Raw genomic sequence first — 25,990 nt, 5'->3', positions numbered from 1 at the left:
CCAGCCAGCAGTTATTCCAGCCTCTCCAGCTTCCCTGCAAAGGTCTGTGCTGCTGCTGCTGCTACTAAACTGTAAACCACAGGGCTGCCTTAACCCTTTGCCTTCTGCAGCTGCCCAGAGCGTGGGGACAAAGGGCCCTCCCAAAACCTGAGCTCCCTGGGACTTTCAGCTCCCCCAAAATACATTTTTGCACATTGATGTCTGCTCCCTGCAAAACTGTGGGGTTGTGGATCTGCTGGACAAGAGGAGTCCCTCAGTGCTGCTGCCCCACAGGCTCCCTTGTGCAGATCCCAGTGGACTGCGTGGATGCCCCTAATCATTCAGCTTTGCCAAATGCAGCCAGAGTCCTCTCCTTGTTGCCAGAGGGCTGTGGGTACAGCTTGGTGTGGGGAAGGGGTCCCAGGCTGCTCCCCCATTCCACTTGGCAGCTTCGCTGGGATTAGGGAATGTCTCCACATCCTCCAGTGCCAGCGTCACCATGACTCGTGAACCTGCCATCTCTCTGCACCAATTACAGACATTATGCCCAGCTCTACCCATTTTCCTCATCTCCAGTCTTTCATCCTTAAACTCCACTTTTCCCTCTTGGGATAAAAAACATCTTGCTGTGTTACAGTCAGAGCTACTTTGGGTGCACAGTTGCATTTGCAAAATGCTGTCCTGGCTGTGCGTGTCCCTTTCTTTCCTCCACATCTCCCCATCTCCCAGAGATGTCCCACTGCTCTGTTAGCCCACAGATGAGCGCTGTCCTTCCCTGCTCCATTCCTTCTGAAAATCACAGAGTCACAGAATGGTTTGGGTTAGAAGAGAACTCAAGGGACATGGACATCCAGTCCCAGCCCTGGCATGGGCAGGGACACTTTACACTTGACTGAGTTGCTCCAAACCCCATCCAACCTGGCCTTGAACACTTCCAGGGATGGGGCAGCCACAACTTCTCTGGACAACCTGTACAAAGGCCTCCCCATCTTCAGAGGGAAGTATTTTTTCCTAATAATCTTATCCAAACCTGCCTTCTTTCAGTTAAAGCCATTGCCCCTTGTGCTGTCACTCCATGTCCTGTAAACAGCCCCTCTTTGCTCAATCAATTCTTTGCTCTTTTGTCCATGAGGATATTTGGAAATAATCTCCTAAAAAGGCAATCTCAAAAAGGTCCTGTTGTTACCCATATTTGTACACAGGCTTGTGAGCGACAGGATTCCTCGGGCTTGTCTACACAGGGACAATTGAAATGGATGTGAAATAACTTTTAAAGTGGATTATCTAAACTGCATTACATCCTTGTGTAGACACTGTCATTTAGAAATGAAACAGCCTTAATTTGGTTTAGCTGAATTTTGCTTTAGCAATTTAATAAAGACACTTTAAAGTCTGAGTGAGGAGTTTACACAGGGATTTAATGCAGTTTAATTAATCCACGTTAAATTCACAATTTTAATTAATTAGAATGAACTTTCCTTAAGTCTTCCCCTGTTGAGATAGTGGCATGGCACTCCCAGCTGCCTGGCCTGATGACCTGGTGATCTACGACTCAGAAGAGCTGTTGCAATGATTGGTCCAGCCCCCAGAGCTGGGTACATAAAGAAAGTAATTTAAAAATCCTCCTGGTCTGACCACAGCTGGGAAGTCCTTCCCTGCAGTAAATTACCTCTGGAGAACCCAAGTTCCTGCTGTAATAAGCCACCATCCTCCCAAGTGCTTTAGGCTCTTGTGTTGCCCATGAAACCCTAAGCAGAAGCATCTGTCTGATGTGAAGGGGTTTTGGGAAGATGTGGCCTGAAACAGGGAAGGGCACAAGGGCGTCCTTCAGCTCTCTGAGCGCCGCTTGTGCTGACCACGGACAGGGTTCCAGTTTCTCACCCAGTGTGCGCCGTGGTTTTGCAATATTGGCAAACCCACAAAAACACTTTCTGTGTAGGAGAACAGCATCTGGGTCAGGGCTGGTCAGGGCTGCAGAGCTTGCCTTGTGCCGGGTTATTTAGGATCAGTAGAAGTGCCTGGTGGGCTCACTGTGCAGGTGACCTCTCCTAGAAATGCTGGCCTTGCCATGGGTCTCCTCATCGTCAGCCTTCATCTGCCCAAGCCCCCTGGCATGGGCAGAGTTTGTACAGGGCTTTTTTACGATGAACATGTTTGTTTCTGTGAGCTGGAAGGTCTCCTGGCTCAGCTCTCCGAGACCTCTTCAGTCCCTCTCAGCTCTGCAGCTTCCTTGGGGTTTGCCTTGTGTAGGACTAGTGTGTTGGCCTTGGCATCCACCCCATGTCCTCCTTTCCAACCCCCACAGCCCTTTCCATCCTTGGAAAATCCTCCAGCAGCATAAGGTCCACCCATGACTGTGGGATTTTTGGGCTGTGATCTACGTGCAGCTTTCCAGGAGCTTTTTAAGGATTGGGAAAGGTGAAGGAGCAGATGAGTGGGGCTGAAGTGTCTGGTAAATGAAGAAGTTTACTGACACCAAGCAAGGGGTTTGGCATTTTTAAAATCATTTTACAGCTTTGGGCACTTTTAAAGTCCTTTTTAAACTTTTCAGCAAGGGTGCTGGCAGTGCTGTTGGTGGCCGGGATCACTGCCTGTCCTTGCCCTCCAGCACATGGCCTGGAGCATTCTCACTCCCACTCTCTGCCCTGCACACCAGAGCTGGGCATTGCTCAGCCTTGGTTTGTAAACACCAAACTGCTTTTTAGGATTGCTAGGCCAGTGCCAAAACCCAGCACAGCTTTGCTCATAGCCTCCATGGCACTCACTTGCTGCCACAGTCCAACATGATGTCATTGATTGGAGAAGGGATCTGCCACCAACTGCAAGCTCAGAAGTGCCAATTTTGATCAAAAACTTCTCTTTTTCAGTGTGTGGGGTTTATCCATGGCTAAGAGGAGGTGGGGAAGAACATTCCTTTGCTCTGGCACTTGGATGTCTCCAGGCTAAATAATATAGGGGAAGTTTTCTGTTGTTAAATGCTTGGTAATCGTGTGTATTCTAAATTTAGGGTTAGCCCATTTTCCCTGTCATATGAGGGGACAAAGGAGGCAAAACTAAATTTTTGGCAAGAATCAGGGTAGAGACAGTCTTTCTAACAACCATAAAAAGATTGTCTTTGATAGGGATTTTGTTATTTCACTGTAGAAGTCATTATAAGGGAAGATCTGTATGACTCTAGTTAGCCACCAGATTAGCTATTCATATATTTTATTGGTAAAAAATATGACAGGGGATTATTGTGTGAGAACTTTGTGGAAAAGAAAAGAGATAAAAGCAGTTTAACTGTCAGTACATTATGACTGTGGTTAGCTCTGAATAGTGTTACTGGATGGAAGAAGACTGGGTCTCCAAGGACTGTGGTTTTTCTCTGGATAGACATGGACCATATCAGGGCTGGGTGGGAGGGATGAGTCCAGGTAGCTGAAAGAGGGGGGGCTGGAAATGAAAAAGGGTTTGGTGTGACCAAAGAGATGAGGACATTGAGGGAAGTCAGCATTGTCCCCATGTTTGTGCAGAGGACAAGTCCCCATCCAGCTGCAAAAGGGCTCTTGACTACATGGATGTGGAAGGTGGTGGCAGTCGCTGCATTTCTTCTGCCTTCTTTGCACATGCTTTCTGAGTTTTTTCACCTCCATTTTCCTCATTTCTCCATGTTTTTGGCTGCAGACATTCATAAGTCTTGGACAAATGGCTGTGGTAAAGATACAAATTGGCTGCAGAGCGAGCACGCAGGGAGCACGCACGGAGCTGCCGCAGCAGCACGCTCCGTGTCCATCTGCACAGCACATGTGCACCAGGGCTGACACACCACAGGGTTCCTGGGCTGGGACATGGAGCCTGGCCACCCAGCTGCTCCTCTGGAGCAGGTTGAAATGTAGTTGTCACAAGAAGATCCTGGATTAGTGGGGAGAAAAGCTTGAGGCTCCTCTACATGGCTGTTGGGAGCCTTGGTGGATCATGATGATGAGGAGGTAAGTGGGCTGCAGAGGAAGTGGCCAGGATGTAGGTCCTGCTTTTAGTCTAGCCCAGTTGTAGTGCAGGAGAATGGATAGTGAATTTCAGGACAGCACTTGGTTTGGAAGTTTGAGAAGCATGGTTGGGTCCATGCTCTTCATAGGGTGTTCCCACTTCATAGAAGTGCCTTATAGAAGATACAGAGATGCTGTATTGCTAAGATGCCTTCATCACTGCCTTCATCACCATTCTCACCAATGATTCAGGATTAAATTCTTAATTTATGCCTTCTCTTCCATGAAATCAAACTGTACACCACCTAGGCCTTGTACTGTGCCTTGTCTAGAGTCTGAGCTGACCATGTTGCCATCCATCCGTGCTCCTTTTAAGGGAAACTGCAAAGTCCTTCTGTATTCCATAGGCTGTGCTGTTTCTACTTTGTAGGTTTGGACACTTCAATGTCTTGATCGGTCCTGCTTTGCATGCCAAAGTGTTTTCATTAGCACAGCATTCATGCATGTGAGATTGTCGCTAACTGATATAATTAACCAGGATGTCAAAGGCTATTTGTTTATTGCATATGCAATGGCTTTCCTGGAGTAAGAAGCCCTTTCTGCTGACACCCTGCGAATGGGAACATGCTAAACTGGAGAAATAACACTGAGCTGGAGGTGGAACTTAGGAACAATGATCGTACTTAAAAAGAAGCAAAAATAATAATGCAGATTTGAATGGGTTTGAGTAGACATGATTAGTGTGTGGAGAAAAGAGGAAAAGGATGAGGAAAAAAGAGTTTGTCTGATAATTCCCCTCCTCCAATTACTATTATTATATGGGAATATAATGTTATTCAGAAACACAGGTGTTGACTCTCTCAGGTGGATTGCCTGAGAACTCTCTGGGCCTTCTGTATATCATGCCTGTTTGGCATAATTTTCAACATCTGCACAGTTTTAAGAGCTTTTGTAAGGAAATATTTCATTTTACTTGTTTATAAATAAATATTGCTGGGGGGGTCCTCACAGCAGGACTTAGCAGTTCCTACACCATGGAACATTAATTGTAGTATTTATGTGTTAAATTGTAGCATTCATTAAAACATGTAGTTTGTGACAAAAAGATGGGGAGTCACATTCATGAAGGTCTGAGGAAGTTCTATGGGTTGGTGATGGATTGTGTCCCAACAAATCCGTGGGCTGCTGCTGTAGAGAGATCCAAATATCTGCCACAGACAGCTCACTGAATGTCAGAACCTCTTGCCCCTTGTGTTGGAGGTATCCCAAAATCTTTCAGGCTTCCTCCTCTATACCTTCCAAATCATTTGCTTCTGCTCCCCTGGTTTCAGCTCCCATAATGCCCAGTACATTGCTCTCTTCCTGCTCTGTTTCCCTCTGCTCAGTCCCATGGCTCAGTCCCTTCCTATATCTGCTTCTGCTGAAGCAGTTAAACTCTCAGAATTATTTAACACCATCAAAAATTACTTCCTCATTTCCTCCTTTTCCCATCGCCGTTTCTTCTTCTTCCTTCAGTCTCTGGAATCATTGCCAACGCATGGCCAAAACCAGGGCTGCATCTTTAACTTCTTGTTCTGCAAGCATGCAGACAGTCTGTACCTCCCTGTCTCTCGCCTTGCCCATCCCTCAACACATGATTGCTCTTTTTCTCTAGTCCTGGCTGCTGCAAGGCTGTAAATTCCATGGTCTGGATTTTCTCAGTCTCTTCCATCTACACTGTTTCACATTGATGCTGGATTTCATCCCTGGCCTTTGACCTTGGCTGTGCTGTCCTTCAGAGCATGTCACATGTCTAGTCACCAATGTCCTTTGTCCTGCCCCCTCTCCCTTCTCTCTCCTCCAGCCTTCCTTGTCCCTTGGTTTGGATTCCCTCTGTGTCTCCCTCACTCACCACCTTCCCTGACCTATCCAGGGTGCATCCTCAGGACCCTCATCTCCCCCATGTCTTTGGGTCATGGGGCTGTGTGTGACACTGCATCTCGTAAAGAAAAATCCCATATGCTGTGTATCTGTGCATTCCTCTCCCCGTTAACTTTTCACCTGCTCCCTCTTAGCACTTAGTTGTCGTCTTTGGTTTATCTTGCACTGTAATCTCTGCAGGGCACAGTGGTCTGTGTGTTCCTATAATTCATACCTTGCCTACTGCAATGCAGCCTTTGCGCTGTCGGGTACATAGGAACATTTCTAATGCAAACAACTAATAGCTAGGAAGGGAGTTAAAAAATTAGAAAGGACTCTGAGCCCATGTCACATATTCTCTTGCAAGGAATGGGGAAAAAAATTGTTTATTCTGGCCCCAAATTTTAATCACCCAAGGGCTGTTAAGATAAAAATAGTCAGTTCTGCCTTCTGTTTATGGTATACTTGGTTGAGTGCAAGCCAATTTTGAAGCTGAACATACTGTCTGCTATTTTTGCTTGATTTTAGATTCCACATTTTAAATAGTTTCTTTAACAAGAAGCATATTTTCACTGATACAAACTTAGCTTGAGGAGAAGCATCCTGAAGTTCCAGCCATATTGAAGATCAGTGAAATGTAGTAAACTCTGGTTTTAAGGGTTTTGTTTTCTCCAAGAGCTGAAATGAAGAGTGTGTTCTGGCAACAAGTGCTGGCACGTTGTTCATTAAAAGCTCTCTTCCGAGCCTTGGTTCCCACACACATGTGCCCTCATTCTTCAGCAGAGCTTCCAAGCAATGGCATTGGCAGTGCTCTAGTCTGATCTTCAGCCATACAATTTGTCTTAATTGTCTACTAGCATCTAGGCAAGACTTAGCTCACGGGTGGCCACAGCAAGGGGCCACATGCAAACCGATGAGCTTCTTAATGTGGCCTGCCCGGCAATCGGATGATTTAATTATCTGTGCCCGTCGTAGGCTGCCTGGCTGCTCCCCATCCCGCCTGCCCTCAGGCACGGCGGGTTTAACCACATGCAGCCATGGGGGCAGCTGCATTTGATCTTCCTCGCCAACGCCAGGGTCCAGCCCTGACAACAGCCTCTCTGTTCGGTGCTTTCTTTCCCCTTCTTTCTTTTTCCGCTTCGTTTGGCACCATGCCCCCAGCATCATTTGTGTGTACGGGAGGATGGGAGGGTTGGATGGCAAAAACTTAGAACATGGAGTTGGGTGTTGACAATCCCAATGATTAATTGATCCTCCGAGGATCCAAGATGATTTGCTGAAGCATCAATAATAGAAATCCTGTCATTATGCACTATTTACTTGGTCTTTCTGCGGGAAGACATCCTGTCTCACTATGTGTCTGCATCATGTGTCTCGCACGGGGCCAGCCTGCAGCTCCCAGGGCACGAAGGACTGGGCTGTCACCCACAAACTTTCTGCCATCACACAGTTCTCTCACGTGCTGTAGAAAAACAGAGCATGTCCAATGCACTGATTATTTTCAAAATCAACTCAGCAAAGCTCTTAGTTCCTGATACTTGTGGAAAAACAGCTCAATCCCCCTTAACTAGCATGGAACACCAGAGCTGGGCTGGGGCTGGGTGGGATGGGGAAGGCAGAAGTCCACAGGAATGCCTGGGGCATTCCCCCGCTGGAGAGAGATGTTGGGACACTTGTGACATTTGCCCGTAGTGTTTCTTGCTCCTGTCGCATGTCAAGTAAGGGCAGGAGTCGGTGTAAGAGAAGCAGTAGGATCAGGATGACCTCGTGCCCAGGGCAGAGATCAGGGATGTCCCTGAGGATGACCTCTTGCCTTCCTGATCTCCTCTTATCTGCCCAGGTTGAAATGCAGCTACTTGGCTGACTTACCTGGGAAGGCAGCTCCGCTACCTATGAGCAAGGAAAGGAAAGTAGGTGACACCCAGGCTGGAAGTGCTGATCTGCTCTGCATCAGGGACTCTCCCCATCTCACCCTGTGTGTTCTCTTCCTTCCAAGAACCCTTTCTCATGATGGTGGTTGTGTTGCCTTGCTGCACGAGGTGTCAGCTCCAGTGCTTGCAGTGTTTGTAAGCTCCTCCGTGCACGTACCAGCAGTGTCATATCAATAATGTTCCTCATGGGAGCATCTCAAAGGCTTTGGGAGCCATGAATAAATCCTTCCAGCTCCTAGTCTCTGCCATGATCAGTCTCACTGCCCTCCTGATTTCCTGGATGTTCTGAACATGGAGTATTCCACTATCATGCAATCTTTAGAAATGGGAAAAGGAGAGGTGACTAGCAGCATCATCATGCAGAGTCCTCCTGGGGCTGAGTGCACTTCATAGAATGGTTTGGGTTGGGAGGGATCTTAAAGCTTATTTCATTCCACCCCCTGCCATGGGCAGGAACACCTTCCACTAGACCAGGTAACTCCAAACTGTCCATCCTGGCCTTTAACACTTCCAGGGATGCAGCATCTGCAACTTCTCTGGGCCTTCTGTGCCAGTGCCTCATCACCTTCATAGTGAAGAATTTCTTCTGAACATCTAATCTGAATTTCTCCTCCTTTACTTTAAAACAGTTTCCCCTTTTCCTATCACTATCTGCTTGTGTGAAAAAAAAAAAAAAACAACCACCAAAAAAAAACCCAAACACTTCCACAGCTCTATGCCAAGGCAAAATTTTCATCCAGGGATTTTGTGGTATTTTTCATCTGTACTAAGTGTAGGGGAGTCAAACATTTTCAGGTGGTGTCAGTCTCTAATGCTGAGCCAAGAAAGGCTGTTCTTTGGGTAGTTAATGCATCTCAAACCTGCTGGTAGAATATAAAGTTTTAAACATTATTAATGCTTTAACAGAGACCTAAGGAAGCATTCATACTCTCTCTTCATTTTGCTTTCATGCAGGATGGTGCCTGGGGTGAAAGTATTTCACAGAGTTGGGAAAAGGGCATCAAAAGTGCTTGTGTCTGCCAGGCACTGAGAATATTTTATTCTTTCATTGGTGTGGCTTGAGTTCAGCTCCTGGATCCTGCTCACTGGGTTGTTTTGATGTGTTTCGCTTTCTGAAAATAGTGATAGTTTTGGAACAGGCTGCCCAAGGAAGTGGTGGAATCACCGGCCCTGGAAGTGTTCAGAAACCATGTCGGATGTGGTGCTCGGGGACATGGGTTAGTGGTGGGCTTGGCAGAGCTGGAGGAACAGTTGGACTCAGTGATCTTGGAGGGCTTTTCCAACCTTAATGATTCCATGATTCTGAAAATAGTATTGAGTCATGGCCAGATTAGGGATGCTCATCCGCTCACCTCTTACGTGCCTCTGGAAGCCTTCTCTGCACGGATCCTCAGCGTGCCAGCCCAGCCCATGCCCCAGGGGGAAGGTGGCATGTCCCCAGGGCATTCTGGCCACCCTGCCTGGTGCACCCCAAGCCCCGTGCAAGTCTCAGTCCCTGCAGCCATGTCCTCCACAGCTCCCAAATTATTCCGCTGCATGGCGTGCGAGGCACGAGCAAACCTGCGACAGAGACATGGGATGGCAGGATGGGACAGCTGATTTTAATTATTTTATATATAAATAACTTGCAGATAATTTGCAAGTTTGGCAATAGCTGCCGGCGCAGCAATGTGACCTTGTTACTCTTACCCCATTCCTCCGGGTGTTTGTCTCACTCACTTGTTTTTCCGTGTCTTAAATTAGATTGCAAATGGTCAGGGAAGGGGCTGGGGCCACCCCTGCCCTGCACAGCCCCACGGTCCCACAGCAGCAACAACAACAAGTAGGGATAAGACATCGATTTGGGATCTGCTGAGTCCCTGGGGGTATGAAAGCCCCAAGTGTTGTGTTTTTCCCTGGGATGGTGCGGTCAGTCCCCATCCTCCAGTTCCACATGAGGCTCTTTGCTGGTGGCTGGACACAAAGCGGGGGCTGCCACATCATTCCAGAGGGATGTAGGGATGAGGAGGGGGACGGGTGTCCTGGATTTTAGCACTTTGGGGAGTTTATTAGTGTTGACAGTGTGTGAACTTGACATCCTTTGTAATAATGCGGTTTTAAAATCTGCATTATTCATGCGCGCTGTTTGAATACAGGCCCACTGTGTAAGTTCGGGAGGAAAATTAATTAAATAAATGTCAGCATCCTTGAAGAGCACGTGAGATTTCACATTGCAGGATAACAGCTCTGGCTGCTTTAACCACCAAAGGGAGTAAAGGGTGGGAAGGGGAAGATCTGCACTTAGGTGAACAGACTTTCCCTCACTGATTCCTGAGGAAAGCTGAAAAGATTAGAAATAAATTAGTCCAGCCACAGAGATCACCAATATTTCATATTTTTATCATTAATTGCCATTTGTTCTACTATTTATTTATATACATTGGATAGTTCTGAATGATTTTATCCCAGGAAGTACCCATTTACTCTTAGGTTAAGGTTTAAAATTAAAGCATAGAGCAGATGGCTGAGGATGCACTGGCTGGGGAAACCAGACGACTGCACCAGTGGTGGGTGGAGAGGGAATTGCATCCACAAATATTATTTGCAAGAGTAACAGATTATTATAAAAGTTTTGTTTCTGCTGAAGCACCCACTGAAGAGTGGTAGGACAAATACTGCCAGGGCAGATGAACATGAAATCAAAGTTTAAAGTGAAGCTTCTAGGTGTTTTTAAGGAGGAGGATTTACCTTTAATTCTGTAGCGGGAGGTTGCACCTTTCCAGGCTGGGAATAACGGCAGAACTGACCAGGGATGCTTTTTAAACACAGTGCTCCTGCAGAGCAGGAAGAAGCAAAAGAGTAGGTATTGCAAAGGAAAATGCTTTGTAGTTAAAAAGTATGAAAAGAAAGAAAATTCTGCTTGTTGGGTCAAATCAACACTTTGTTCTGGTCGCTGTAGTTTTTCTCAGAAGGAAGGGAACAACTTATATCTGGTTGGAGGAAGGTGTAGATATCCATCCCTGATGCAGATCACTGAGCTCTTACACCAAGCACTTACTTTCTTGGGGCTTGGTGTTTACCCTCCAAACTCTTTAATACCTGTGTGCAGGACCTTCCCAGTAAAGCATGTTTAGTAAAATCCTAGAATCCCAAAATGATTTGGATTGAAAGATATCTTAAAACTCATCCGGTTCCACCCCCTGCCATGGTCAGGGATACCTTCCACCTTCCACTATCCCATGTTGGTCCAAGTGCTGTCCAACCTGGCCTTGGACACTTCCACAGATGGGGCAGCCACAGGTTCTCTGGACAGCCTGTCCCAGGGCCTCAACACCTTCAAAAGGAAGGAATTTCTGTTAAATGGGAGAAGCCTTTCTTCCAAAGTGAGCAGGGCAGGGCACTAAAGGGCTTGTCTGCATTGACATGAGGGTCAGGAGCTGCTCTTGAGGAGGGTGCAGCGAGTGGCTGGGATGGTCTGTGGTATGCTGCACCTGTGAAATAAATCAGAAAAAAAAGGAACTGGGAGTGCCACAGTGATTGTGCACAGGTCTACTCCCAAAGTCAAGTGTACATAAAGTCCTTGCAGCACTCCAGTGATTTTGAATTGCTTGACATTGTGGGAGCGCTTCAATCTCGGTCTCTTTGAACCTCGAGAGCCTCGGTGTTATCTGAAGCACAGAATCATTTTATAACCCAGGCAAACAACATCCTCACCTCCCAGGTTTGAATGTGAGGATGTGTGGTTACACACAGCCATGCTCACAGTCAATGCCCAGGGTGGGGGGGAGAGGGAGGAATCCGTGCCAGCAGGAGAGCCCAGAATGCGCTTTCCCACTAATGCTGAGAAGCAACAAAATCAGATTGCAGCCTATGAATGTCCTGTCACCGAGAAAGGGGAGTTTTGAAATAGCCCCACAGATAAAGGAGGGCATTTATCCCCACGATTGTTTGGCAGAAAAAGCAATTTCCATAGTCTGCTGATGGTCAGTCGGGAACGTGCTGCAAGGGGCCCGCAGTTGTCTCGGATGGAGCTGATGGTTTTACTGGCCGAGTTTTGTTTCAACTTAATGAAGTAAGTACTTTGCCTGCGTCCAGGCGCTGACGGGGAAGGTTTGTAAACTCCTCGCCTTTGTTGGGGTGACTGAAGTATTTTTTTCTTCTTTTTAACCAGCCATTTTTGTTTCTTCTCAAATTCGTTGCCATAGACAAAGGGTGCGTTTACTGTTAAAAAAAAAAAAAAAAAAAAAAAGGAAGGAAGAAAAAGGCTTTGAACCTGGTTTGCATCTTGAGTCCTGAAAAGCCCATTTTTTATGCAGGCGAAGAAGAGAGCCTTAGAAAAGGCAGGAGGCAGGGACGGAGGCGAGGGGGTGGGGAGCCGGAGATTTATGGCCCTTTGAAGACAGCTTTTCTGCCCAGCATCCTGCCCGGGTGCCGTGGGCTGCAGTGGTGGGACCAGGCTGGAACCTGCCCCTCGCCAGGAGCCAGACCCAGCAGGGACCCAATGGGGACACGGGTCCTGCCAGATCCCCAGGACCTCCCAGGGCCACTGATCCTACACCCACCTCAGCCAGCGCGGATGTTTAGTTTGAGATCATCACACAGCCTGAGGTTTTTGAGGTTGTTTTGCTTCTTTTAACTCGATGTGGAAGCAGTTGTTTGATCCCAATCTGTGCTGGAGCACAGCAGCCTGCCCCTGCTCCAGGAGAGGAGCGCATGGGCAGCCCGAATCCTGCCCAGCAATACAATAATAATTGAAGATATTTAAAAATGTATGTATCTTCCATCTTTCCCATATGGGCTCCTTAGGCAACATGACCTTATGTGGCCATTATCTGACCTCTCTTACACTTGGATTACTAGGTACAAAGCAAATTTATGGTTGTTTATTCTCTCCTCCTATCAGCTATTAGTGCCTAATCATATGGTCTATCGATCAAGTGATTAATCGCCTGCCTAAAGAGGCAGCAGGTCCCGGGGAATGCTGCACTGCACCAGCCTGAACTTCAACCTCTTATACAAACCAGGGAGTAAAGGCATTAGTCACTGCCTGCAGCCCGGGGCTGGAATGCTGCGGGAACGCCAGGAGGTAAAGCCCCCGGCTTTCTTCAGCAGCCGACTTTGTATTTCCCTTTCTTAATGGATAAAACTCCACCTAACTGAGCGGGCATACAGTTGTAAATGGGATGATTTCCAATGCATCCTATAAATAATGATCAAAGAGGAAAATATGTGGGCCTTATTACAACAGTGCCCGCTAGTGCTGCTATAATTAAGGGTCTGTCAGCATTTCTATTATAAACCCTTATTTTCAAGGGTTTATAACTTGGCCATAAAATTTTGCTCTGGCTGAGACTTGGCATAAAACGTCCCAGCATGTGACCAGTTTTTCTTGTTACCAAATTGTTAAAAACCTAGCGATCAGCCCCGTTATAGTTATAACAACATCCAAGCACCTTTGTGTTTCAGAACCACTTTTACTTCTTAAACAAGCCGCTTACTATTAAATCAAAATTAGCATTTGAAATCAAAAGTATGCACTGAGCCTCTCTGCTCTTTATTTTAACCAGCCCTAAAAAAGGAGCATGTTATTCCCTTCTGCCTGGGGTTAAGTTGATGGCACCCATGCTGTTGCCATCAGCAGGACATGCTGTGGCCAGAGTCTTGGAAGGGTCTTCCAGGAATGCAAGGCTGGCATTGGGTCCTTGGCCTGTCCAGCTTCCCAGGGCTCCCCAGTTCCCCACATACTCAAAGCAGCAATTATTAAAGCCAGTGGGATGATTTCAGCCATCAATGGTGCTGTAAAATCCAGAGTACTGGAAATGGATGCCCTGTATGCTCTGGTTTAGCCAGAGTGCTGACCTGCCTTAAGTGGATTTATTCCTCCGTGATCCATGCACGTTAACTCCTGCTAATGAGAATTATGGCTTAGTCCAAGGGGGGAATCTAGAGTTCAGTTTGAGTGAAACTGAGGTAATTTCACTCTAAGAACACATACTAAATTTTAAAAATGAAAGGTTGCCATACCTGTACCTCTCTGGTTTCAATGGGAGTATGTTCCATTTCCAGAAACATGTCCTTGATTTGTTAGCAAAGGACAGCAAGTTGGCTCAAAAAGATGCAGCCACTTAAAAACATTGATTCTCCCAGGACAACACGCCAAAATGAAGAAATAAATTAAACATAAGCAGATGCTGTACCTCCTTTCCATTTTTGGCTAGCACGTCCCATTGTGGGACTACTAGTGGGACAGCTGAGAATGACTGACATTTACTCAAACTTAAGGCCTTATTGGACTGTCCTGGCAGAAGTGACAAAAATTCAGGTTTGTGCTAGTATTAAATCCAAATATTTCATCAAATATCCATGCCAGGTTTATACTATTTCTCTGTTTTAAAAGGACCCGATCAAGTTTGCTAACATCATCTTGGATTTTCAAAGGAGCACTAGGGAAATATGGACCCAACTCCTATTGAAAATTGCTATCTCAAAACTCCCCCTGCAGAGTTCCCACCCTGGCAAGGATTCCACAGCTAAGCTCTTTCCATTTCCAGAAAAATCACTGTGCTGAGGCTAAGAACACTCATCTGGTGCCTATGGAGTGTATTGTCTGAACATAAACACAGTGATTCTGGAGCAGGGAAAGAGCTTGCGACTTAAATGGATTTACACTGGCTAAGAACCTGGTCTTCAACACTTGATTTCTGACTTTACTTGAAAGTAAACATTGAGCTCCACTATTTTGTGATTTACATGGTGGTTTAAGATGTGTGCAGTCACCAGAGTCACCAGGCAGTTGCTCTTACCGTGAGCCTCACCAGATTTGGTGTCTTCCTTAAAGTTCCAAGTAGCCAAAAATTTCCATGTGTATCTCAGCTGCCATAAAAAAAAAAAAAAAAAAAAAAAAAAAAGGTAAGAAAAAAGATGAAAGCTTGAGTTTCTGACTCTTGAGAAAAGCCTGAAAATGTTCCTCGTCTGCACTTTAACGGCTCAGAAAGCAGAAGGCAAAGAGAAAAAAGAGTTTGAAAATGCCATGCTTTTTGAGATGTGACATATGCTTTTGCTGTGCTCCGGGTTGGCAGGAGGCGTTGCATGGTGGATGCAGCCCCGCCAGCAAGCAGGTGTGGGAGCCCGAGCGAGCGGCGCTCCCTCCGTTCCGCTGGAGTCGGAGCCATCCAGTCACTTCTCCTGACTCCTGGGCCCCACCGAGCAGCAGATTGTCTGCAGGAGATGGGATAAATAGCTGTGGATGTGCCCTGAAATCATCGCGTTGGGTGGTTGAGATGGGAGCCCCTCCTGAAGGGCTCGTGCTGTTACCCCGTGGTGACGAGTCGTGTTGTGTATCCTAGAGCTGCAGGAAGGCCAAAAATGCCAGGACAGAAATAAATCTGCCTGCTGGGCAAGACAAAATCTCACTTTTATGTGCTGTGAGCCAAAAACTGAGTGAGTGGTTTTCAGGATGACCCAGGTGCTCCTCCAGCCTGGCACAGCATGAAATTGGATGTGCAAGTGGGTTCCCAGGGAATCCCCCATGGGCTGTGCCACTCCAAAAAGGGCTGCTTCTTTTCCAGCCCGGGGTTTGGCTGATGGAGCAGTGAGGGTCCATGGGGACCCTTGAGTCACCCTTCACCAGACTGTCCCTAACCTGGACATCTGCAGTGATGCTCCCTGAAGCCTTTGGTCCCATCTCTCCACACCTTCTGCTGGGATGCAAAATCTGGGACTCCTCTTGCATCCACAGTGTCACTGTGGGCCACTCCTGCTCAAGGACAAAGCAGGACATCCTCTCTGCCCCCTTGTTCTCACTGAGGGAGTTACTTAACCTAACTTTCAATGAGGGAAGGCTCTTCTGCACAGCAGATTTTTGGGTTGTATGGCAGAGAAGAGCCAAAGTCCTTCTCCATATGGCCCATCTCCATGTGGGCTCCTCCAAACAGAGCACCCAGGGCACAGCCTGGGCAGCTGCAAATTGCCTTTCCAAAGCCATCAAGGGAGTTCTCTGGATTTATTCTGGACTGGGAATTCCCTTCCTCCTTGCTCCCCAAGTCCAGGGAATGCTTTTCTCCCTGTGTGAAAAGTGAACTAAAGATTTTATAAACACTGTATCTGGCCCCTTAAATGTGATAATTTTTTAAAGTTCAGCAAAATCCAGGGGCTGGGGACAGGCGGGGGGGTTGGTGTTCCTTATCGAGGGGAGGAATGATGGGTTAGCAGCAATTCCTTCCTCGCAGTTAGTCTGGGTACCATTGGAAGCAGAATTTGTCAGTTCTGAAGTGCACAGATTAGAAAGGAATGTGGAATTTGGAAACGTGGCAGCTTGTAGCACTGTATGGTTTAAATTAAACCTTTTTTTGGAAAGCAGAATCGCTGTAGGCCACATTTAGGGGGAAAGCAACAGCAGAGAGGGCTGGCTGTGGTTTTTGCTTTGCTGTGTAACCGGTCCACTTTCTCTTGTTTTAACACAGACTTTTTTTTAATTTAAAAAAAAAAAAGAGGAAAAAAATATGCCTCTGGCCTCCTTCTGCCCAACCACAGCTTCACTGCTGACCACAAAGAGGAAGCCTGGGGAAGCAGCCATAGGATTAATACCCACTGTCTCTTAACCCAACAGGGTGTGAAAACATTTTATAAAGCATCTCTTTTTTTTATTTTTTTTCCCCCTTCAGATGGATAGCGTGGCTGGGATTTAGACATCTTGAAACAAGCACATGGTTGCCTTTGCCTTGCATTGTGTTCCTCAGAGGGGGGAGGTCCTAAATCACCCTGGCCAGATCTGTTGTTTAAAATCTGTTTACACCCATCTCCAGAGCTTTCTCCTTGCAAATCATCAACAACTTTGTTGGTCTCGCTGAAATGACAGGAAATATAAAAATGAGTCTGCTGCGAGGGCTGCACGGTGTAGATCTTGATCAGTTGGAATATAATTGTTCCTAATGAAATGGAGACGCCTAGCTCTTAACTGAACAGCCTTTGCTTCTTTAGAAATAATAAGATTAAGATTATGGATTCTATTAATCATTTGATCAGCTTTATTCATTCATCTTATTTCCTTTACATGCAAAAAACCCCTGCTCTCTCCATGCCTTTATCTTTTAAGATGATGACATTTACATATTTCCCGGTGCTGGAACGTCCCGGGCGTAATATACAGATTGCTCCGCTCGGATCTTGTAAACTGACTATTTCCATGTGCTAAGTACTCTCGGTGATGAAGATCTTAATAATGTGATTAACTAAATTGTGTCTTTATGCTCTTCCTCGCCGCGGCCTCCCAGCCGCCGCGCTTGCCACAAATGGCATCAGCTGCCGGGACGTGCCCGCGGTGGTGACCCCGGTGACAAGGAGGTGTCACATAGCACAGAGCAGAGAGCTCTGTGCTCCTCGGAGTCAGGGTGTAATTCAGATGACCCGTGCATTAAGGGAATCTGCTTTCCTGGCGTTCTGCGGGAAAGATGCTGAAAGCAGGAGTTTGGAAAGGTTGAAGGAATTATTGGATGAGAAATTTGTTCCTCTGCGGCGTAGCGACAGCATTGTTATTTCTTGCTTGGATGTGCTGTTGGGAAGGTTTGATTTTGTTGTCATTAGAGAAATCTCTCTGTTGTTATAACGCGTTCTATGTGTGAAGAAATACAGACATAATGTGTATCTAGTCCATTAAAACACTCTTTCGGAGCCTCCACCTGTGGCACAGCCTCTCTGTACTGCCAGTATTTTGCTGGGTACTGCTGGTATATAATTCCTCTCCTGCCTTACACAGATTAGTAGTTCCAGAGAGTTTAAAAAAAAAAAAAAAGAAATCCAGAGTAGCGGCAGGTTCTCTCTAACTTCTGTTAGCTGAGCTGGAGAAGTTGCATTGCGTCTTGGATCTTTTTCATCTTGGTGGAATTATACTGTAACTAATTGAATCCATTGATCACTGTCTTGTTTTTTTCCATCTTCTTCTCAGAGGATTCATTTCATAGTGTTCCCTACATCAGTCAAGAAAATGGCTGCGGTGGAATTACCAGGGTTGATAATAAAGGTAATTTAGCCCAGTTGAAATTATTTTTTATGTATCTAAGTAGGGTAACACATTTAAACCTGCTGCCTTAAATCTTGGGATGAAATACCTGCATGATCTGAAGCTGCAGGATCCAGAAATAGCTCTTCTCAACAACAGAAAGTAGGAGTAGCTGATCAAGGGACCTTTTGCAGCCTGACAATGACCAAACAATAATCAGCAACGTTCATTTGATCAAAGAACTGTCCCAGAGCAGGATAAATAATCTCTGGTTTGTGCACTTCATGGGACAGGGAGTATTTTTGGATTAGATAGTAAGTGCTTAACAAGCAAGAATAGCAGGAAGTGTTGGGAGAAGCGGTGGGAGCCGGGAGTAGCTGGTGGTGAGAAGCCTCCTGTGATTTGGGTTAGGAGCAGGAGCCAAATCTGGCCTCAGCCAGGAGGGCTTTACCGAGGATGTCTGCTGGTGGCATTTAGCTCTTACTAAGTAACAGTTTGGAGAAGGATTCTCCTGCTAGATTAGGGCTCGTCTTGTCAGTAATGCGCAAGACAGGATGTCAGGAGATCTGAGCTGAGGTCTGCCACAGATTTCCAGCACGATTTAGGTCAAGTTATCTAATCTTGCCTCCTGACACAGTTTCACCCCGAGACAAGGTGACAGGAGAGTTTGTAAAAGGTTTACTTAACAGAGGCATTTTTACTCTCTCGTTCTCACCCAGGTCAAGGGCTGGACGCAGGAGCAGAGGCATCTCCTGCTTGCAGAGCCACAGGCGTGCTCCTTGCTCCTGCTCCCAGAACTCAGCATCCAGCCCTCTGAGGTGACCAGGTCCCTGGGCCAGCAGGGCTCATTCCCAACGGGAGGAGCCCCCAATCCCAGCCTCTCCCTGGCAGCAGCGCAGCGGCTGCAGGAGCTGCAGGGCTGCCTACAAGCACATGCCCTTTGCCGAGATCAGCACTTTTTTGGACAATGTATAGTATTTGCAAATGGGAACTGACAATGGAAGAAATACAGCAGAGTGAAGGGTTTAATATAAAATATTTATACAGTAAAGATCTTTCATCTTTTGTCAGTCACAGGGTAGGGAAGTGAGGAATGTATTGGGAGTACATTACCAAGAGTATGTTATAAATTAAAATCTCAAATTGAATAATACTGGCTGCTAATGTGTGCAGTGTTGGAAATGAGTCATTTCTGAATCAATGTAATTTACTGTGCCAGCTGAAAGATATTTACAAAAGAAGGTATCTTCTTCTTGTTTTTTTTTTTTTTTTTTACCTAGATTTTATTCCACACTTACAGATAGTCTGGGCTGTCAACATGGACTAATTTGTCACGGAGAGAAAGTCACAGCCGTTAGTGCAGAGCCGTTTCAAAAGCACTTAGAAAGCAGAAAGGTGGGCTTCAGGCTACATGGGTGGTCAGACAGTTTGCACTCATTGTTTTCTCTCAAATTTAGTACTGGCAATTAGTAATACAGCAGTTTTATGGAGATTAGTTATTGGGAGAGAGCAGACTGACTGTTTCCTTGTAGAATTATGGAGTGCAGAAATGACTGTTCCCGCTGCATCCTCCCAGCCCACATCCCTCTGTGTATTTCAGCTTTTCTGTGGGCACTGTGACCTCAGAGAAGTCAGGGTTTGGTCCCATGTCTGTCAGATGGTTGGCATCATCTCAGGGGGCTGGTCTGGTTCATGGTATTTCATAGCTGGGGCCAAGATATGATTTATTACCTTGGAACACCCAGCAATGAGGTGAAAGGTGGTGCATCCAAAAGGTAGGACTTTGAAAGTGTGGATTTTGAAAGGTTTTTTAGCCAGATGCTATGCAGGAACTGGTAACCTCTAATGTCCAAAACACATTTCAGTAAGTATAAACAGCCCTGCTATGGTGCTATGCACATGTGTGTGTGGTTCTCAGTCCTGGGGAGGGTGGCTGCTGCTGTTTAGGTATTTTGGCACTGCACAGGCCACTCCATGGCAGACCTTGCAAATAACCATGTGTTGGGAATTGTGAGTCTCACATTCATGCAGATGCAAAGAACCAGTAGAGAACTGAACACAAGGCAGGTTTAAATGCCAGGCTAGATCCAAGTTTCTGCCCTGTTCCTCCTTCTGCCACTGATTTTTCCTACCTTCTCATTAAAAGGAGGATGCTCTGGGAATTTTTGTCCTAGTCTGAACTGTGCCAGATTATCATTCCGCTTGGTTGTGCCACAGACTCTGATCCAGGCAAATATTTTGTGCTTAGGTAAACCTCATCTAAGTTCTTCTGTCTTAAACTTGGGTGTTTGGTCTAAGATGGTTGTGTAGGCTGGTTCTGTTGTTTGATGACATGGAGGGTGACACTCCCCAAGGGCATTCAGCCCATCAAATTCCTCTTGGAACTGCTTGGCTCTCACTGTTAGCTCTACAAAAAGCAGAGGCACCTCACTTTGAGCTGTGCCCAACCATTAGACCGACACTTTTAGGTGAGACAAATCTCACCTCTGGTCTCTCTGCCTGTTAGTGTTTTTATCAGTGCAATAGAAATAGTTTCAGATAGACATGGTGAGAGCAGCTAGTCTGAAGGATGGGAGAATATCCAAAAGGAGAGTGATGTTTGCAGTAGCTCTTGTAAAGGCTGATGGAACTTCTCTCTCCCTTTGCTCGTAGGCAGTACCAGATCAGATGTAACTGTGGAGATGCAGGTGGTCTGATGGATTCATAGCCAAGCTTCTATACATAATAAAATATGTATTAAGGTCATATTCTAGAAGTGCTGTAGGGAAACTGGAGTATTCTTATGCCATACTTTTTGGTAGGAATGCTTCTGCTGGGTTGCATCACTGTCTGTAAATTTTATTGATTATAATTAAGTCAGTCTGCATTGTCTCTAAGAATCTACATGGGTTTAAAAATCAATACTCCTTATATTCATCAGGGGAACCAGTTCGAAAAGGGATTATAGTGGGAATAAGCAATGCATTTATAGCTCTGAGTTTGTGTTTACAAACCATTAAATGCTGGCCTTCTCGACAGTCCTCATTTAAGGGTAAGAAATAGTTTTTTCCCCTGTCTTTTACCCCATGAACAGTAACAAAAATTCTCCTTTCCTGGAGAATTTCTCCCACCCTGTTTTATACCTGGTGGGTGGAGCCCTGCTTTCTCAGTGACCTTCTGGGTCAAAGGGAGGGCTTTGGACAGGCAGGAACGTGAGCAAAGGTGGTAAAACCAGGAGTGAATCCACCGAAGTCCTCTCAACTGGGTCACTTCTGTGGCAGTATCCTATTGCCTTAAAGGCCTTCATTAGTTCTCTCCCTTGGCTTTTTTCTCCCTGAAAATATCAGTTCCAGTTATTGGAAGTTCTAACGGCCTCACTCATGCAAAGTCAGAACAAAGAGCAATTGCTGAGGGTATCTGCTATTATTGATTTATGACTGAAGATTAAGTCCAGATTGCCCTGTCCCTATTTCTTGAACAACCCCGTCCTCAGATAGACTTCCTCCAACTCAATGGGCCCCTTATTTAAGTGCTGTTTATTGAGGATAATCTTATCGCAGTCTGGTGCACTAAATATGTATAACTCACCTTAGGGAGAAGATGTGAAAGGTCTTTGATGATATGAAGGGTGTGAACACTAAGGAGAGTGAAGGATAATTTAGGCTGGGACTTGGGAGTGCAACTAAAACACATACCATCAAAGAAATGGAGTAGATGTGGTGTGCTCCCCAAGAGAAAAATTAAATGCCCTTCGGTTTGAGTCATTTGAAAGCAGAGAAAGGGCTAAAACTGTGTTTGTATGGATCATTCTGTGGACACTGAGGGCAGGGTGATCTTACTGAGCTCTCCTACCTTTGTGTTTTGTGCAGTGCTTTGATTCCTATTTTATTTGGCCAATAATTGAGCTATATAATGCACACTGTATTCCACCAGTGGTGCTGTTTTAACACTGCTATATTCCACCTTGGCCCGGGACACCTGTGGAATTTGCCAGATTTGCTTCAATTTCTTTTATCCATTTTAACTTTAGGTTTTAGAATGGTGGTGGAATGGCACAAGCCAAGGCATTCCCTTAGCTCATGAATCCTTCCAGGATCCCAGGGATCCATGCATGGCTCCTCAGTGCACTTGGGAAGATGGTAGTTTTGCTATGGTTATTTTGGGGATGTGGATGGGTGCCTGTGTGTTTCAACTGACGTTTTGTGACCATGTGAAAAGACCACAAAGGAAAAGACCGAGGGAAACTGGGCTTAAGTAGGAGTCAGAGTGGTTTTGAGATTACATGGCAAAGCAACTTTTTCATCCTAGACACTGCTCTTCTGCATCATCCACATTTTGATGGTGTCTCAGGACAGAAAAAGCAATTGCCTGAGCTTTGGGTTTTGTGCAGAGCCCTGTGATACTGCTCACTGCTAATAAATGCACACATAAACATATATAATTTAAATAAAGGGCCTTGGAGATTGCTGAAGGAACTGCAAAAATCCTGTGCACAATAGCAGAACTCTTTTTTTCTCCTTTTTTTTTTTTCAGTCTGGGCAGCTGTAAAGATCTGGTCAGAGCTGGCTCTGGGCAGTGGCAAAACTTGCAGGCTGGGCTTTAAAAGCACACAAGGAGTTATGAGAAATGTTCTTCTTTGAGGCTGTCATTAAGATAGAAACCACTGCCCCAGGCCAGGCTATCCTGGAAATTTCTCAGGGAGATTTGAAGGGACCTGACTGACAACTGAAGGTCTGGTAGTATCTGCCATGACAATATTTTCCAGTGTGTGCATTCAGCTGTAATGATTCATTAGAAAATAAGTTTAATTGTGGCCAGTAGTTGTGAATATTTCTTTGTACTCCCTTATCAATGTTTTCCATTTGCAGCAGGACTTGGTTTGCTTGTTAATCTGAAGTTCTCCATTTATTTGGAAAACAAGGTTTGACTTATCATATTGTTTGGCAGGAGAGAAAAAAGGTGAAATGGAAAGCCCCTAAAACCACAGAGCAAGGAAAAGGAAAATTTGACTTTCAGGGAAAAGTGCTCAGTCAGTGGGAACCAGCACAACTGATGTGGGCAAATGAGTGTCCAGATCTCACTTAAATCACACAAATGAGCAAAATTATAAAATCATAGAGTCACAGATTGGTTTGAGTTTGAGTTGGGGTTGGAAAGGACCTTAAATGTCATCTTGTTCCAAGCCTCTGCCCTGGGCAGAGGCAGCTACCACAAGCCCAGGTGATGATGGTGAAGAGACCTAATCTGAGCAGTAGCTGAGGAAGATACAAGACAGTTTTACTCCTCAGCAACGTTTGAAAAGCCAAAACTACTTTCCTTGGACAGTGTGAAAAATAACATACACCCTGTTTTCCTCAAACTACAAATTATAAAGTTTACAAGCTGCTGTGCAGCTTTGATTTAATTATACTCCCCAGTGTAGTACCAAGTAGTAGCAAGGAATTCTTGAAGTTACTGAATTGTTCATATGACTCTTATGTTTTTAAAATACACACAACACTTAGACTTCCTCACAAATGCACAGTGCGGGGTGGCAATATTTCCATTTTGCTGGTAAAATTGGGCAATGATAGTTGGCATCTGCATCATGTGTGAAGCTGATGCTAGAGCCTGTATCTCCTTAATCATAAACAACTCACTTTTAAACTCTTCCCATTGACCTTAATAGGGCCAGTGTTTGATTCCAAATGTTTATTCTTCATTCCAAGCTCAAAGATGCATATTTTTGATTTGAATTTGAATATATGTTTCGTGGCTTATTCATGCTCAGAAATACTTCTTGGCAGAGTCACCTAAATTGAGCAAAATGAGAAGCCTCTTTTAATGCAGAAATATTAAACAATGTGTGCTGGAGTGCAGAAAGCTACTTGGACACCGGAAAGCTTTATAAACATAGATTTGATTGTGATTGAACCAAAAATAGTGGTATTAAATTAAGGTCTGTTTAAGACACTAAAAAAAACCCTCTGCGTTTTCCAAACTGCTAAGGATAAAATCAATCTACAAAAGTATTTCAACATTGTAACAAAAATATAATTGACAAAATAAAGTGAAGATAATAAAGCATATTTAAAATTACTTGGAGGTCTTCTTAAAAATTTATGACCTCTTTCCAGTTGGAGTTCATTTAACTCAAAAACCATTTAAGAGCCTGGAAGTGGCTGTGTTTGGACCTTGCGAGAAATAATCACTTGTTTGTTGAGAAACCCTGGTAACTTTGGGTAGAGAGAACCCAAAGCTGGGTTCTATTATTATATGTGAGCTGCAGGAATACAGTACTTGTGTTTTCTTAGGACAGAGATTACTGGGATGTAGCTAACAATCTTTACAGCACAGGGAACAGTTTCAGATGTGCAGGGTCTGCCCATACCAACGTGTGATCAGATCCATGTTCTTCCCCTCCCATGACCTCTGGTGCCTGCAGTCCTTCTAGAAGATCATTTTGGGAACTGCTTTGCTCGTGTCCCTGTCCCAAACACTGAGTTAGAGGCAGGAGCCATGGTTAGACTCAGCCAGAGACTGGTTTGGATCTCAGATCCGAGCTCTGTGCCCACAGGAACTGAAACTGATAGCGAGGCCTTGGGCCGTCGATATTTTCCATTACCATAACTGCTGTTTAGCAATGTCTTGTTGATATGAGAGGAGTGTGTGACTGAGGCCATGTTCATCTCTTTGCAACAGGAAGAATTATGGCATTCATAGATTGGAAGAGAGTGGGTGATAAATAAAACTGAGACTATCCAGAAAGCCCCAGGGAGCTTCCTCTCCACAAAAAGAATAAGAAATTTATAGATGTCTAGAAATTACAGTTGAGCTTTTTGCCTTTTCTTTTTTCTTTTTGGTTAGCCTCTTTCAGTCATATGACTGGAGTTCAATTATCAGCACAATAAATATTCCTGTGAATCGGAGCCATGTGTTGGCAACATTTTTGTGCTTCTTAGAAAGGAAGGAACATTTAGAATTGTTTAAAAACAATAGTTTACCATCAAACTTGCTCCTAAAGTCAGAAAGTGGCAGAGCCCGAAAATACATGAGCTAAGAAATGTGTTTTGGAGGATGCAAATACAGGCAGGTTAATGCGAGTGTATTTTTGGAGTAAGATTTTACAATTATGAACTATTCAGACTAAAACAATACTGTGCATCTTCATTGTTTTCAAAACAAAGCAAAGCAGTTACTAAGAGGCCCTTTTTGCTGCTTTTAAGAGGCTGCACAGTAGGAATGTTACCTGCAAATCAATTTAATAGATAAATTGTTATGCTAGGAAATACCACTGGTAATCGTAACGTGCCTCCCCTAAGGTGAATTGTGCCTGCCAGGTGGGAAATGGGAGGCATTTGAGATTTTTTTTTCCTGTCTTGAATTTTCTGGAGTGGTTGTTTGGCTCCTTTAAAGTATTCCCTGGAAACTCTCAGTGCTTCATTAGAGCACGAACTGCTGGGGCTGGGCTTCAGCCTTGCTTTGTCCTGGGCAGGAGATGAAGTGTGGTGACGAAATTTGAAGTTCCAAGATGATTTGGAGTCCTGGAACACTTTGATTCATCTCTCAACTGTCTGGGCTTGGCAAATACCAGAAGTTTGTGTCTTCCCCAGGACAGTCCATTGACTGACCCATATTGACTTGTTTTCAGCGCTGTTCCTGTTTGGCAGGACATTTCTAGATCTGTAAGCAGTTTCTCTTAATTTAAGCGAGACATGACTGTTCTGGGCTCAAGAAGGTCTGACAAGAGGGAGCAGAAGTCGTCCCAACTGTACACCTTTGGCCAAGGGGACTGTAATTCTTGGATCCAGCTAACACAGGCTATTTTAAGAGAACGACTTGGCCTCTTTACAGTAAACTTCTTCGGGGGAGAGTTCATTGCACCTAACAGGCTTCAGCCAGTCTGGATCAGCGTCTGACATTTGAACTCGATGCTCTTAACACATTTGTCAGCTGTACATGCACACAACGAGATGCTAAACGCTTCGATAGCTGCACATTTCCAGGCAATTCAGCAAAACCCGATTCATTATTAGCTTTTAAATTCGAGGGGATATATGTGTGTATTTATGAATATTTCAGCAAGGCTCTGGGCGTTGAGCATTGCAGGAACACAACTGCAGTAGCCCCACAGTCACGAGAGCAGCTACTGAAGTTACAGGCGCCTGCTGCAGCAGTCTGGGGAGTATCCGAGTGGAATTTTACAAATGACAGTTTAAAGAGTTATAGTTGCCTAAAGAACGAGGCTGGAAAATTTGCAAAAATCTGTTTTCAATTAT

At 45.2% G+C, this 25,990-nt stretch overlaps 1 protein-coding gene across 19 annotated transcripts in view; it reads left to right on the top strand.

Annotated features, from left to right (window-relative positions):
- NFIA (nuclear factor I A) overlaps positions 1 to 25,990 on the top strand; it is a 350,043-nt gene that overhangs the window by 139,028 nt on the left and 185,025 nt on the right. The window lies entirely within an intron of this gene.

The sequence above is a fragment of the Lonchura striata genome, chromosome 8, assembly GCF_050655825.1.
Source record: "Lonchura striata isolate lonStrDom1 chromosome 8, ASM5065582v1, whole genome shotgun sequence".
Taxonomy (NCBI): Eukaryota; Metazoa; Chordata; class Aves; order Passeriformes; family Estrildidae; genus Lonchura; species Lonchura striata.
The sequence above is the reverse complement of the archived record's forward strand: the minus strand, read 5'-3'. Positions and strand labels throughout refer to the sequence as shown.